At 40.3% G+C, this 13,263-nt stretch overlaps 1 protein-coding gene across 10 annotated transcripts in view; it reads right to left on the bottom strand.

The window, feature by feature from the left end:
• Atrx (ATRX chromatin remodeler) overlaps positions 1–13,263 on the bottom strand; it is a 139,114-nt gene that overhangs the window by 110,555 nt on the left and 15,296 nt on the right. The window contains exon 1 of one of the 10 annotated variants that reach the window (XM_031366390.1): positions 6,183–6,312. The exons of the other annotated variants lie outside the window; for them this stretch is intronic. The gene's annotated coding sequence lies outside the window, so the exon portion shown is untranslated. Of the gene's footprint in view, positions 1–6,182; positions 6,313–13,263 lie in introns of those variants that run through there. 10 annotated transcript variants of the gene reach the window in all.

Genomic DNA, 13,263 nt, shown 5'->3' on the forward strand with positions numbered 1-13,263 from the left:
TTAAAAAAAAAAAAAAGGAAAATGGAGACTAAAGGACCAATACAAAGAATCATAAAACAATGAGTTGGAGACGGGATGTACTCAGCTTGTAGAGTACTTAACTAGCAAACAGAAATTCCAGGTCTGATCCCCAACAACAGATAAAATACATATGGGGACATGTGCTTATAATACTATTCCTCTGGAACTGGAGGCAGAAGCAACAAAAATTCAAGATCATCCTTTGCTACATAAAAAATATGAGGCAAGCCTGGGATACTGAGACCTTGCCCTCAATAATAATTAAAAATGATGAAAAAAATTAAAAGTTGTGGCTGGACTTCTAGAGGACTCAGGTTCGATTCTGCAGAACCAAGGGATCCTACATCTTCTTCTGGCCTCCCCAGACACCCGTCACACATATGGTACACAAATAGACATACATGCAAACTGTCCATATACACAAACACACAAACCACCAAAAAATGATTCCTTGAAAAGATAAATTAATACACCCACAGACAAAGTAAAAAGATGGAAATTAGAAATTAAATCCAGTGATGCTTAAGATATATTTTGTAATTTTATATGCTGAATATCTAGGAAACCTAGAAATAATGAAGAGATTCCTAGACACATGTGGCTACCAAATTAAAGAAGACACAATTTAAGCAGATTTGTAACAAATGAGATTGAAGGAATAATAGTCTCCAACAAAGAAAAGCCTAGACATGACCATAAAGATTTACTGCCAAAATCTAACAGACTTCTAAAATAAAGCTAACTTCAATCCTTTTCAAACTTTTCCATAAAGATATAAAGAAAAGAGGAACTTAGGAGGCAGAAGCAAGTGTATCTCTGAGTTCAAGGTCAGCGTGATCTACAGAGTAAGTTCCAGAACAACCAGGGATACTAGGGAAAACCATCTCAAAAAAATAACTAAATAAAAGAAAATTATGATCTATATAAGACCATATTATATAACAAACCATATTTTATAAAATCAGAAAAGTTAGACAAAATGGTTCAATCAGGCAAAAGTGCCTACTGTGAAACCTGATAAGCTAAATTCAATTATCAGATGCGTCAGATTATTCTCTTACTGGGACACAGCTCTTCCCCTGGCAATTACTCCACTGGCACAAGGGCTTCAAGCTATTCTCATCTCTTCCATGGAATTTGTTGGGAATTAAAAAGTATTTGCAGCTTTTGCAAAAAACCTGAGTTCAGTTCACAACATCCAATTGAGTAGCTCAGAACATTATATAACCCAAATCCAGAAGGTTCACTGTCCTTTTTTGCCCTCCCTAGGCACCTGCACACACATGCGCATACACCCCCATACAGATCCATAAAATAATAAAGATTTTTTTAAAAGCTTTGAACTCTGGAGCACTTCAAATGTTGAAAGAATAAAGTTCAACTTGAATGAACTGCAAGGCCAACTAAAACAAGCAAGCTACAAATCATCTATAAAGTATAATTAGTTCTCAGATTTTTAAAAATACATACATATACTATAAAATACTCAAATTTGTGAACATTGAGTGCCATCTAAGTAAGTTCACTCAGGTTGTGAGCCAGGTGTGATCCGTCATAATTGTAATCCTAACACACAAGAGGTTGAAACAGGTGGAAGAATAGCCATGCCTTTGCACACAACCTCTGGGCTACATAGTGAGTTCCAGGCCAAAGTGGACTACAAACTGAGATCCTGTCTCAAATCAGAAGGCAAACAAGATGGTTCAGTGAGTAAAGGTGCTTGTCACACAAACCTGGTGACCTAAGGGCCAATCCCTGGAAGCCACATGAAAAGGAGGAGAAACCAACTCCTCACAGTAGTGTTGCTCTCTGGCCTCTAACATGTCTATGTTGTGGCATGCACATCTTACATGGTAAGAGGTAAAAAAAAAGGAAAAACATATGGGAGGAGGGATATAACAAGTAGCATTTCTCCTACCTGTTTATAATAAACACATTCCCTTTGATTGCCCGAAAATTTTTATTGCCTTAACTCACCTACATTTTTAAATAAATAAATAAATAAATAAATAAATAAAAGATTTACTTTATTTATATGAGTACACTGTCACTTTCTTCAGACACACACGAAGAGGGCACCAGACGCCATGTGGGTGCGGAGAATTGAACTCAGGACCTCTGGAAGAACAATCAGTGCTCTTAACCGGTGAACCATCTCTCCAGCCCCTCACTTATTTTCTTAAAACTTCATGTGTAAGTCAAAAACTAAGATAAAGCCGGGCAGTGGTGGCACACGCCTTTAATTCCAGCACTTGGGAGACAGAGGCAGGCAGATTTCTGAGTTTGAGGTCAGCCTGTTCTACAGAGTGAGTTCCTGGACAGCTAGGGGCTACACAGAGAAACCCTGTCTTGAAAAAACAAAAACAAAAACAAACAAAAAAAATTAAGATTAAAAACCTGAAAGCATCGTTGACCATATTTCCCCAAAATTTTCATGCTGATCGGCTCTTCATGAAATATTGAGCAGAAAAGGGAGCAGGTGTGTCAATCAGTACAATAGCACAAGACTGTGATATGTCTGGGTCTGAGGCGAATCTGAGCTATAATGAAACCCTCATAAAAAATGTGCATCTGAGTAGTTTCAGAATTATCAGGTCTAGATTAAAACAGTGATTTCATTTGTCCATCCCCATAAACTTCACTTTAAACAATAACTGACAATCAGCTTTTCACCAATCCAATAGATCCATGCCCTGCTTTATTTAAAAATTCAATCCTCACTGGAGCTAGAACAACTGATCTTGCTTGTCAATTTTATTACTGGATTAAGAAACGTCTAGATTAGCAAAGCATATGGCTAGAGTATGTGTGGAGGTGACTCCAGAGAGAGGATTAACTAAGTAAACATTGACTCAGAGTGTACAGAGGCCATCCCACATGTTGAGGACCGAAAAATAATAAAAAGGACTTTTTTAAAGATATTTTCTTTATTTACATCTAAATTTCTCCTTTCCCAGTTTCCCCTCCAAAAAACAAAGAAACAAACAAAAACAACAAAAACAAACCCCTGTTGCCTCCCACTTCCCCATGCCTGCCACCCTGCCCTCTCCCACTTTCTGGCCCTGGCATTCCCCTACACTGGGGCACAGAACCTTCACAGGGCCAAGGTCCTCTCCTCCTATTGATGATTGAATTTGCAATCCTTTACTATACACACGCTGCCTGAACAATCAGACCCCTCCATGTGTACTCTTTGGTTGGTGGTTGAGACCCTGGGAGCTCTGAGGGTACTACTAAGTTCATATTGTTGTTCGTCCTAAGGGGCTGCAAACCCCTCAGCTCCATTGCTCCTTTCTCTAACTCCTTCACTGGGGACCCTGTACTCAGTTCAATAGATGTCTGTGAGCCTCTACATCTGTGTTAGTCAGGTACTGTCAGAGTGTCCCAAAGCACAAGCATTTTCTCTCTGCTTCTGGAGCTGCCTTACACTCTCGTCGTCATGACAGACTGAAACCATGAGCCTGAAGAAACCATTCAAGGAAACGAAAAGCTCACTGAAATAGAAGTGTTTAAAAAAAACAGTCTCCCTTTGGGAGCTGGAGAAATGGCTCAGCGAGTAAGAGAACTGTCTGCTCTTCCAGAGGTCCTGAGTTCAACTCCCAGCAGCCATATGGTGCCTCACAACCATCCATAGCGGGATCCAATTCCCTGAGGACTGTGACAGTGCCCTATTTAGGTATCATAAAAATATTATTTTCATGGCTGTCAGATACTGACTGTATAAGTCTAGAAAGTAAGGCGTAAGTCGATTTTTAGTTATTTAGATTTATTATATGTAGTGCCTAAGAGGATCAAAAGGAAGGCACTGATCCCCTGGAACTGTTATGGATAGTGTCATAGATAGGTGCTGCTGGGAAGTCAGTTGTATCCTCTACAAGAGCAGGATATGAGGGCTCTTAACGGCTAAGCCTTTTCTCCAGCCACATATACTCATCTGTAGATTTTGTTCATGCTTTTATTTTTGCTACCAAATAAGGCAGAAGCCTATGCAGGTTTTCTCTGTCACTGAATACTAACCACTGGAAGACCAGCTGCTGGCAGGGCAGTAGTGGCACATGCTTTTCAAATCCCAACACTCAGAAGGCAAAGGCAGGCCTTCTGTGGGGTGGATGACAGCCTGGTTTAAAGAGTGAGTTCTCGGAGAACCAAGCCCACACAGAGAAACCCTGTCTCACAAACTAAAGAAAGACAAAAAAAGAAGAAAGGAAGGTAAGAAGTAAAAGAAAAGAAATGTTGAAGAATGTTCTTCACAAACCCTTACCAAATTTTAATGTGCATTTTATACACACTGACCAGATTTAAAAACCAAAAGAATTTTATTACAGAAAACTAAGGCTTGGAGGCCCTTATTTGCAAAATGCAATTTGAGAATTATAGTTTCCATTTATAATTATTCAGTAAAAAAAAATCAGTATGTGCAATTCCAGTCAAATCCAATCCTATACTGCATCCTTTGGAGAAACTTAAAACAGTAATAAAAATTAATGGAAAATAGGGCTAGGGATAAAGCAGAGCCCCTGCCTAATGTGTGCAAGGCCCTGGGCTCAATACAAGAACCCCACAAAAAACTGTCTTCTTAAAGAGTGAAAAAGCAGTTATCCTAGCAGATAATCCTCAGAATTCTGAATACTAAAGTTCTTAAAAGGACTAAAGAGACAGTAAGACACACACATAGCAGGTTAATAGAGCACATTGCTTCCAAAGTGCCTATGGTTTTTGCTTGAGGGATTTTTTAGTTTTATGTTGTGGTGGTATTTGAGACAGAGTCCTTCCTATACCTCCAGCTGGTCTCAAACTCAATTATGCAGGTGAAGACAACCAAGAACCTCTGACCCTACTGTCTCTACCACCTGAACTTCAGGTATCACTGAGTACTGCCATGCCTACTTTGTCTCCAGATTTTTTGAAAGATTTATTTTATGTATATGAGTGCTATATCTGCATGTACCCCTGCATGCTGGAAGAGGATATCCAATCACATTATAGATGGTATAAGCCACTATATTACTATACATCACACTATAGATGGTTATTGCTGATAATTAAACTCAGAACCTCTAGAAGAGCAGAGTTCTTAACTGCTGAGCCATTTCTCCAGCCCTCATCTCAAAATTTTTTAATCTTTGTTCTTTATTGTCTTTACTAATGTCTTGTTTAAATTCTCGATGACTGGGCTGGAGAGATAGCTCAGCGATTAAGAGCACTGACTGCTCTTCCACAGGTCCCGAGTTCAATTCCCAGCAACCACATGGTGGCTCACAACCATCTGTAATGGGCATCTCCAATGGCCTCTTCTGGTGTGTCTGAAGACAGCTACAGTGTACTCATATAAACAAAAAAGATGAACTAAAAAGTTCTGATTCTGATTTTTTCAAATGTATGTACTTCTATTACACACACACACACACACACACACACACACACACACACATGTGTTTTGTCTGAAAGTGTGCATGCCTGATGTCCAGAGAAGCCAGAAGAAGGTGCTGAATACCCTGAAACTGGAGTTTTAGATAGCTGTCAGAAGCCATGTGGATTCTTGGAACCAAACTTGAGTCCTCAACAAGAGCAGCAAATGCTCTTAAACTCTGAGCCAACTTTCCAGATTAAACACATAACTTTACCTAAGCTTTATTTTTCACAGCAAGGCTACTGTGCCTACTACACTATCCACTAAGTATAATAGTAACAAGACAGGGTGGTAACAATTCAAATAATCATCTCAATTCCTGCACTGGGGATGAAATTGGGTGGAAAGATGTGCATGAAGTCCTGAGTTCACTGTTCAGCACACCGCAGAAAGAATAAATCAGAGCCTACGGGTGTTTTACCTGCATGGAGGACTACACCAGGCCTTTTGAAACACATTAAGCATATCTTTATCACTGAGAACACTTTTTATTCTATTATTATCCATTGCTCTATACAAAGTTTTTCTGGTGCTCTTACTTGTTTGAAGTACTTGTGGAACACTTGAATTCTTAGTCTTTTGTGAGGAGCAGGTTCTAATTCATTCTTCAAGGGAGAGTGAGGAGGAAAACTGAACAAACTGAGGGTTGTTAGCTTATCTTAGATCCATTAGATCTCAGGTCCTAGGTAGAACAACACACACATACCACAAAAACCCTAGAGACAAGCAAATACGAGGAGCCATTGTTTACCTGAAACAAAGTACTTAAAATAGCTTCTGATAAGCTGCTGGAAGCCAAGGATGGATTGAGTGAAGAGTTAAACCCCTGTAGCAGCAGCTGGCGACAGCTGGAGAGATGGTTCAGCGGTTAAGAGCGCTGGTTGCTCTTCCAGCTCTTCCAGAGGACCCGGGTTCGATTCCTAGAACTCAATGGCCACTCACAACTGTAAGTCATAGGAAAAAAAATGAAACCACCACTATGGCCTCAGTCTCACATACTTTTTTTTCCTAGGAACTACCTGGTTTTTTATGAAGCCTTCATTGGAAATGTTTGAAGAATGAACCTCATGACTTGAACAGGAATGAGGTAAAGTATATCAAAGATATCGACATATTAGAATATGCCCAAAGCATTATCTATCTTCTTGGAGGAAAGGCAATAAAATGTCCCCAGACTTTTCTTGTCTTCCTGCTTTACCCAAGTGGATATGAAACTCAGGAAACATTTCCCAAGGTCAAAACGAGAAACCTGGGCTGGAGAGGGCCACTCAGGGGTTAAGACCACTGGCTACTCTTCAAGAGGACCTTCATTTAGTTCTACAGATGGTGAACTCACAACAGTCTGTCCTAACACTTGTGTGGCAGATGAGGCTGAGTTTGATCAATAGTATCCAAAAACAAAACCACATACGAAAATCCAGAGAGCTACCTCTGTTACTAGATATAGCAAGCCTAGCTTCCAACCACAAAGACAAGGCCAGCTGGCATGCTACAGGGCAAAATAAGAAAACAAAAAACAAAAGAACAACAGTCTAAAAAGTCAAAGTAAGCATCAAGTCGAAACTCACATATGATGGAGAATTTGAAATTATCAGATAGAGGATGTAAAATAACTATGGCTAATACAAATAGTGTATTGAAAAACAGTTGCCAAATATAAACAGCATGAACAAGAATTTCTGGCCTGGCAGTAATGGCACATGCCTTTAATCCCAGAAGCAGCCTGCAAATCTCTAAATTCAAACTCAGCTTGGTCTACAGAAGAACAGCCAGGGCAAGACAGAGAAAGCCTGTCTTGGGGGGATGGGAGGATGGACTGACTCTATCTTTGCAAAGGCAAAGGCTAACTGATTAGAACTTCAGTGAGTCAGAGGTTAGAATGTTGCAACTCCTGCAACTCCAGAGTCTTGCTACAATTGCTCTTGGGCTATAGCAACCAGACAGATGGCTCAGCGGTTAAGAGCACTAGTTGCTCTCGCAAAGGAACCAAGTTCGATTCCCAGCACCCATATGGTAGCCTATAACTGTCTGTAACTGCAGTGACAGGGAATCTGATGCCCTTGCATTTGGGTAAAACTCAATGAAATAAAAATAAGTCTTTTGCTGAGCAGTAGTGGCGCAGGTCTTTAATCCCAGCACTTGAGAGGCAGAGGCAGGCGGATTTATGAGTTCAAGGTCAGCCTGGTCTACAGAGTGAGTTCCAGGATAGCCAGGGCTACACAGAGAAACCCTGTCTTGAAAAACAAAATAGATAGATAGATAGGTAGGTAGGTAGGTAGGTAGGTAGATAGATAGATAGGTAGGTAGATAAATAGATAGAGTAAATAAGTAAATAAATAAGTCTTTTATACCCCCATAAGGAACTGTTCCTTGTGTGCCTCTGTGTGGGACCTAACACTGTAACTAAGAGAAAAAAAAACTTTTAGAACATATCAACAAAACCCTATGCCCCTCGAAAAACCAAAAAAAAAAAAAAAAAAAAAAAAACCTATGCCCCACCAATCAAAGAACTTACAATGTTAATTATAAATGTGATCTCCAAACTCTAAAGCAAGCAATAACAAAAAAACTTTGTAAGGGCTAGTGAGATGCATCATTTGGTAAAGGTGATGGCAACAAAGCCTAATGACCTAAATTAAAATTCCTGGACCCACATAGTGTTAAGAGAGAAGAACTAATGCCCCACAAGCTGTTCTGTGACCTTCACACATAGTGAAGGACATGAGTATGCATACTCATGCATAAATAAATAAATGTAATTTAAGTTTAAAAGAAGTTCCTTAAAGTTAAAAGAACCACAGGGAAAAAGAAACATTACCGTGGCAGTAAAACTGGCCACCTTTCCCAAGAATGCCTGGCTAAGGAGATACTACTACTAGTGGTGTTGCTCATTAACCAGGACCTCATAGTGATCTAAGTAGGCTATCAATAATTGACCAGGCCACACCTGAAGGGCACACCCAGTGCCCTTCTGAGAAGATGGAATATGCCTGATGTGCCCAGCCACTTCTTGGATCTCTAATGCTCCAGTATGGTGCAGCTGGGAAAAAAAAACTATCAATAAAAGGATGAAGCCCATAAACACACAGGGAAAAAATTATCAAAGGAACAGTAGACTAGAGACTACCAAAGACCTTGCCTTGGGACTAGGGGGTACATTTAGAAATTATTGTTTAATAAGGTACTAAGATTCTGTTTCAAATGCTTCAATTTTCAAAAAGTCTTTATGGAAATTGGAAATTGGCAATAGGGATATAACTTTGGAAATACACTGAATGCCAGAAATTACACTTTAAAAAAATGCTTAAGCTGGGTGATGGTTGGGCAACTCTTGACCCCAGCACTTGGGAGGCAGAGGCAGGTGAATCTGTGAATTTGAGGCCGGCCTGGTCTTCAGAGGTAGGTCTACAGAGGTCCAGGTCAGCCAGGGCTCCACAGAAAAACCCTTGTCTCAAAAACAAAACAAAACAAGAAATACTTAAAACGAACCCTATGTGGAGGCACATTTCATTAACACCAAGATTTGGGAGACAGAGACAAGTAGATCTCTAAAGATTTGAGGCTAGACTAGTCTACATAGTGAGCTCCTGGCCAAAGGCTACATAGTGAGACTGTTTCAAAAAAGAAAATGACTAAAATAAAACAGGGCATGGTGGTATATACCTGTAATCCCAACTTGAGAGAAGGAAGCAGGAGGAGCAGGGGCTTAAGGCCATCCACAGCTACATTACCAAGTTCCAGGCCAGCTGTGCTACATGAGACCTCCATCTCAAAAGAGAGGGGGAAAAAAAGGAATAAAAGCAAAGAAAAAATTAAAATTAAAAAAAAAGTTAAGATGGCTTAACTGTGGTAGTCACACCTGTAATCTCAGTAGTGGAGAGAGTAAGGAACGCTGCAAGTTCAAGGCCAACCTGGTCTATATTACAAGTTCCAAGAGAGCCAAGACTAATCCATGGAACTCTCAAAAAAAATGGTTAAAATGGTAAAATTTCTTCTGTGTATTACACAATTAATAATAAAACAAAAACCGCCAGGCGGTGGTGGCACACGCCTTTAATCCCAGCACTTGGGAGGCAGAGGCAGGTGGATTTCTGAGTTCGAGGCCAGCCTGGTCTACAGAGTGAGCTCCAGGACATCCAGGGCTACACAGAGAAACCCTGTCTTGAAAAACCAAAAAAAAACAAAAAAACAAAAACAAAAACAAAAAAAAACAACCCAGTAGCAAATATAAAAGCAACAACAAATGAGTGGAAAACTCTCAAATATAACGAAAAGAGTATGAACATGCACATGCCCCAAAAGAACCATGGAGACATAACTAAAAATGCTGTTCCTAGACACTACTTCCAGCAGAAACAATTTTTACCCAAGAATGCATATGAAAATGTCTGGAGGCTGCTTAAAGTAGTGAGTTTCAAGAGTTCAGTTTTTTTTAATTTATTGATTTTAAGTATTCATTATTACTATATATATGTATGTATAATGCATGTGTGGAGGTCTGAAGTTGGTTGGTTGGTTTTTCAAGACAGGGTTTCTCTGCATAGCTTGACTAGCCTGGAACTCACTCCACAGACCAGGCTAGCCTGGAACTCAGAGATCCATCCACCTGCCTCTGCCTCTTCCTTCCAAGTGCTAGGACTAAAGGAATGAGGCACTACTGCCCAGTTGAGAAAAGCAAATAAATTGTAATTCAAAGATGAATTTTCTACTGTCTTGAAATAGGTTAACAACAAGAAATGGCTCAAAAATGTGATTTACACAAACTTAGCCATATGTTGGGTGTTTTATTGTTTTCTATTGTTGTCTTTTAGCCCCTTAATTTCTTTCAACTTATTTTCATCTCTGCCCTGTTATTGTTTTATACCATTTCTTCAAGAGAATAAGTTTAAAATTTTTACTTCTTGGGGCTGGAACGGTAACTCGGTAGTTAAAAGGCACTGGCTGTTCTTGCAAAAGACCCAGGTTTGGTTCCCAGCACCTCTGTGGTGGCTCATAACTGCCTGTAACTCCTATTTCAGGGGATCCAATGCCATCTTCTAGCCTCCATGGGTAGCAGGCTCACATGTAGTACATAGACATTCACATGCAGGCAAAACACCTAACAGGGTTTTTTTTAAATTAATAAACTACTTATATTTACACACATACACACACCACTCCCTCAAAAGCCAGCAAGAGAGCTTGTAGGCATAATTTTTTTGCAATCTACTTTTAATAAGGGTTCAATATCTCCTCTAGTCCAGCAGAGGTAGTGGAAGAGAAAAGTTATTAGAATAGAGAGATGTGAACTTGTTCAGCAGTAATTCTTTGGGCGCGAGCTTAATCTTCTTGGGCAGCAAGCAGTTCGGTCCCATAGCAAAAACGAAATTCGATTCAGCAGCTGCAGATCATTCCTCTAGGCAAACAGACACCAGGCACGAACCAGCAGCTAGTCCTTTCAGCAAGCAGACTCCAGGCAAGTATTGTTCAATCCTGAAGAAACCAAAAGGCTCGACAACTGGCCTTAGGCAAGACAGCTGAAGAGGCAAGCTGCCACAGGAAGGAAACATGAGCAGTTCTTTGGTGAGTCTCTCTCCAAGTAGGTGTATCACAAGTTGAACTCAACAACTCTATGTAAGGTGAACCAATGCATGCCTGTCTTTAGCAAAGAATAGCAAGATGGAGCAAACCAAACCAAGGCTCAGTGCTTGTCTCCCACTGTCTGGGGGGGTCATATTTATACTCCTTCATCAAGCGTCCTTTCATGTGTCTGCTATATCCAAAAATCCTTTCACCTGTGTCTGCTTCAGGAAAACATCATTTAGCATACTTTCCAAAGAACTGGAAGTTTCCACTTCAATAGCTCAATAACTAAGGACACTTGCCACCATGCCTGACTATCTCCAAGAATAACATACTGAAAGGAGAAAACAGACTCCTACAAGTTGTCCTCTGACCTTTACATGCACATCACGGAATCTCACACACACACAAACAAATAACTGTAAAACAATTGTTCTTCAGTGCTCTCTTTGGCAGCCTACATTTCTGAAACTGGAATGATACAGGGAAGATTACCATGGCCTCAGCAAACATGGATCACAAATTCATAAAACAGTGAACATTTTTTAAAAAGAAAAAGAGGAACAGTTAGATAGCAGGTAGAGGTGCTTGATGCCAAGCCATGAGACCAAACTGGAAGGAGAGACACATACTTCCACAAGTTGACCTCCATACAGTTACTGTGGCACATACATATCCATACACAGAAAAAATAAGTACCTGTTGAAATTTTGATTTTTAAAATAGAAAATTGCAGCACTTGGGAAGCAGAAAGAGAAGGACAGCTGAAAGTTCAAAACAAGCTCCAGAACAACTAGAGTTACAAAGTGAGAACCTGTCTCCAAAAAAAATAGGGCTGGGGATGTGGCTCTCTTGGCAGACGCTTGCCTAATAGCATGCATCAAGCCCTAGGTTCCTCCCCTAGCACTGTATAAACAAGGAATGGCAATATACAACTTATAATAATGTCAACACAAGGAAGTGGAGGAGGAGGAGGAAGAGGAGGAAGGTCATGAGGTCCTCACCTGAGTACTGAGCCACACAACAGCACCTGTTACATCCAATTCTGCCCCAATTGCCCACAGCCTCTTGAAGGGGCTGTAACATACAGGCCTGGGAAGGCCTGAACTCAATAAGCAGAGGCAGGGTAAAAGCCCTACCATGTCATAGGTCCTGAGTTTAACTCTGAGCACCACAACAAAGAAAAGGTGGGAAGCCAGATGAGATGACTCAGCAGTTAAGAGTACTTGCTGTGGGCTGGAGGGACGATGGTTCAATGGTTAGGAACAGTTGCAGCTCTTCTAGACAACCTGAGTTTAGTCCCTAGCATTCACATAAAGTGCTTCACAACAACCTGGAACTCCAGTTCTAGGGAACCCAACACCTTCTTTTAGACTCTGTACAAATGGAAACACATGTAGCATACACTCACAATACACCCGTACATTGAAGCATAAATAAAAATAAGCCTACATCTTAGAAAAAGAGAATACTTGCTGCTCTTACAGAGAATCAGAGTTAGAGTCCCAGCACGCACGTCAGGTAGCTCACAGATGCCTATAACTCCAGCTCCATTCTCTTCTGGCCACTGCAGGCATCGACCACCTATTCATACACATACACATACATATAAAATAAATCAAAACAGGAAGAGGGAGAAAGAGAAAAGGTGGAAAACTATCGTTCTCTATACTGGCAGGTTAGCCCATGGGAAGCACATGGGAAGCCCTTCCCAAGGCTCAATACCTAGAGCAGGCACATAAGACATTAACCTTAAACTCTTGGTCTTCCAGCCTCTATCACCAAAGAACTTAGGTTTACAGACATGTCCCACAAGCTTCAGCTAAAACACTCAATTTAATGTAAATGTATTTTTTTCTATAAATGGATATTAAAATATCTTTTCAATAACACTAAAATCATTTTCCAGGCAGAGGGCTGGATTGGTAACCAAAATATGTATCAGTATAGGTTTTATATTATTGTGTGTTGATTATATAATAGTCTATATTCCATATGTATATATTTTTATCATTGATATCTATTGCCGATCCTATTCTCTTTCAGTTCCCACTGATTTCCTTCATTGTCCAACTTATCCCCTCTTCTAGTTTCCAGTAAGTTTTACTAGGGTTACCTAGAAGGCCTAGTGAGGGATTATTTACACACCACTAAAGAAGTCTCTCTCCCTCCTCCACTGACAGTTCATTGGCTACTAACAAGGAGTAGTAGTACCTCCTTCACTTCATCTCTCCTAGCAGTCGTTTTCATGGAGGTCTAAACACTCCCCC

Source organism: Mastomys coucha, chromosome X, assembly GCF_008632895.1.
Source record: "Mastomys coucha isolate ucsf_1 chromosome X, UCSF_Mcou_1, whole genome shotgun sequence".
In the NCBI taxonomy this organism is placed as follows: Eukaryota; Metazoa; Chordata; class Mammalia; order Rodentia; family Muridae; genus Mastomys; species Mastomys coucha.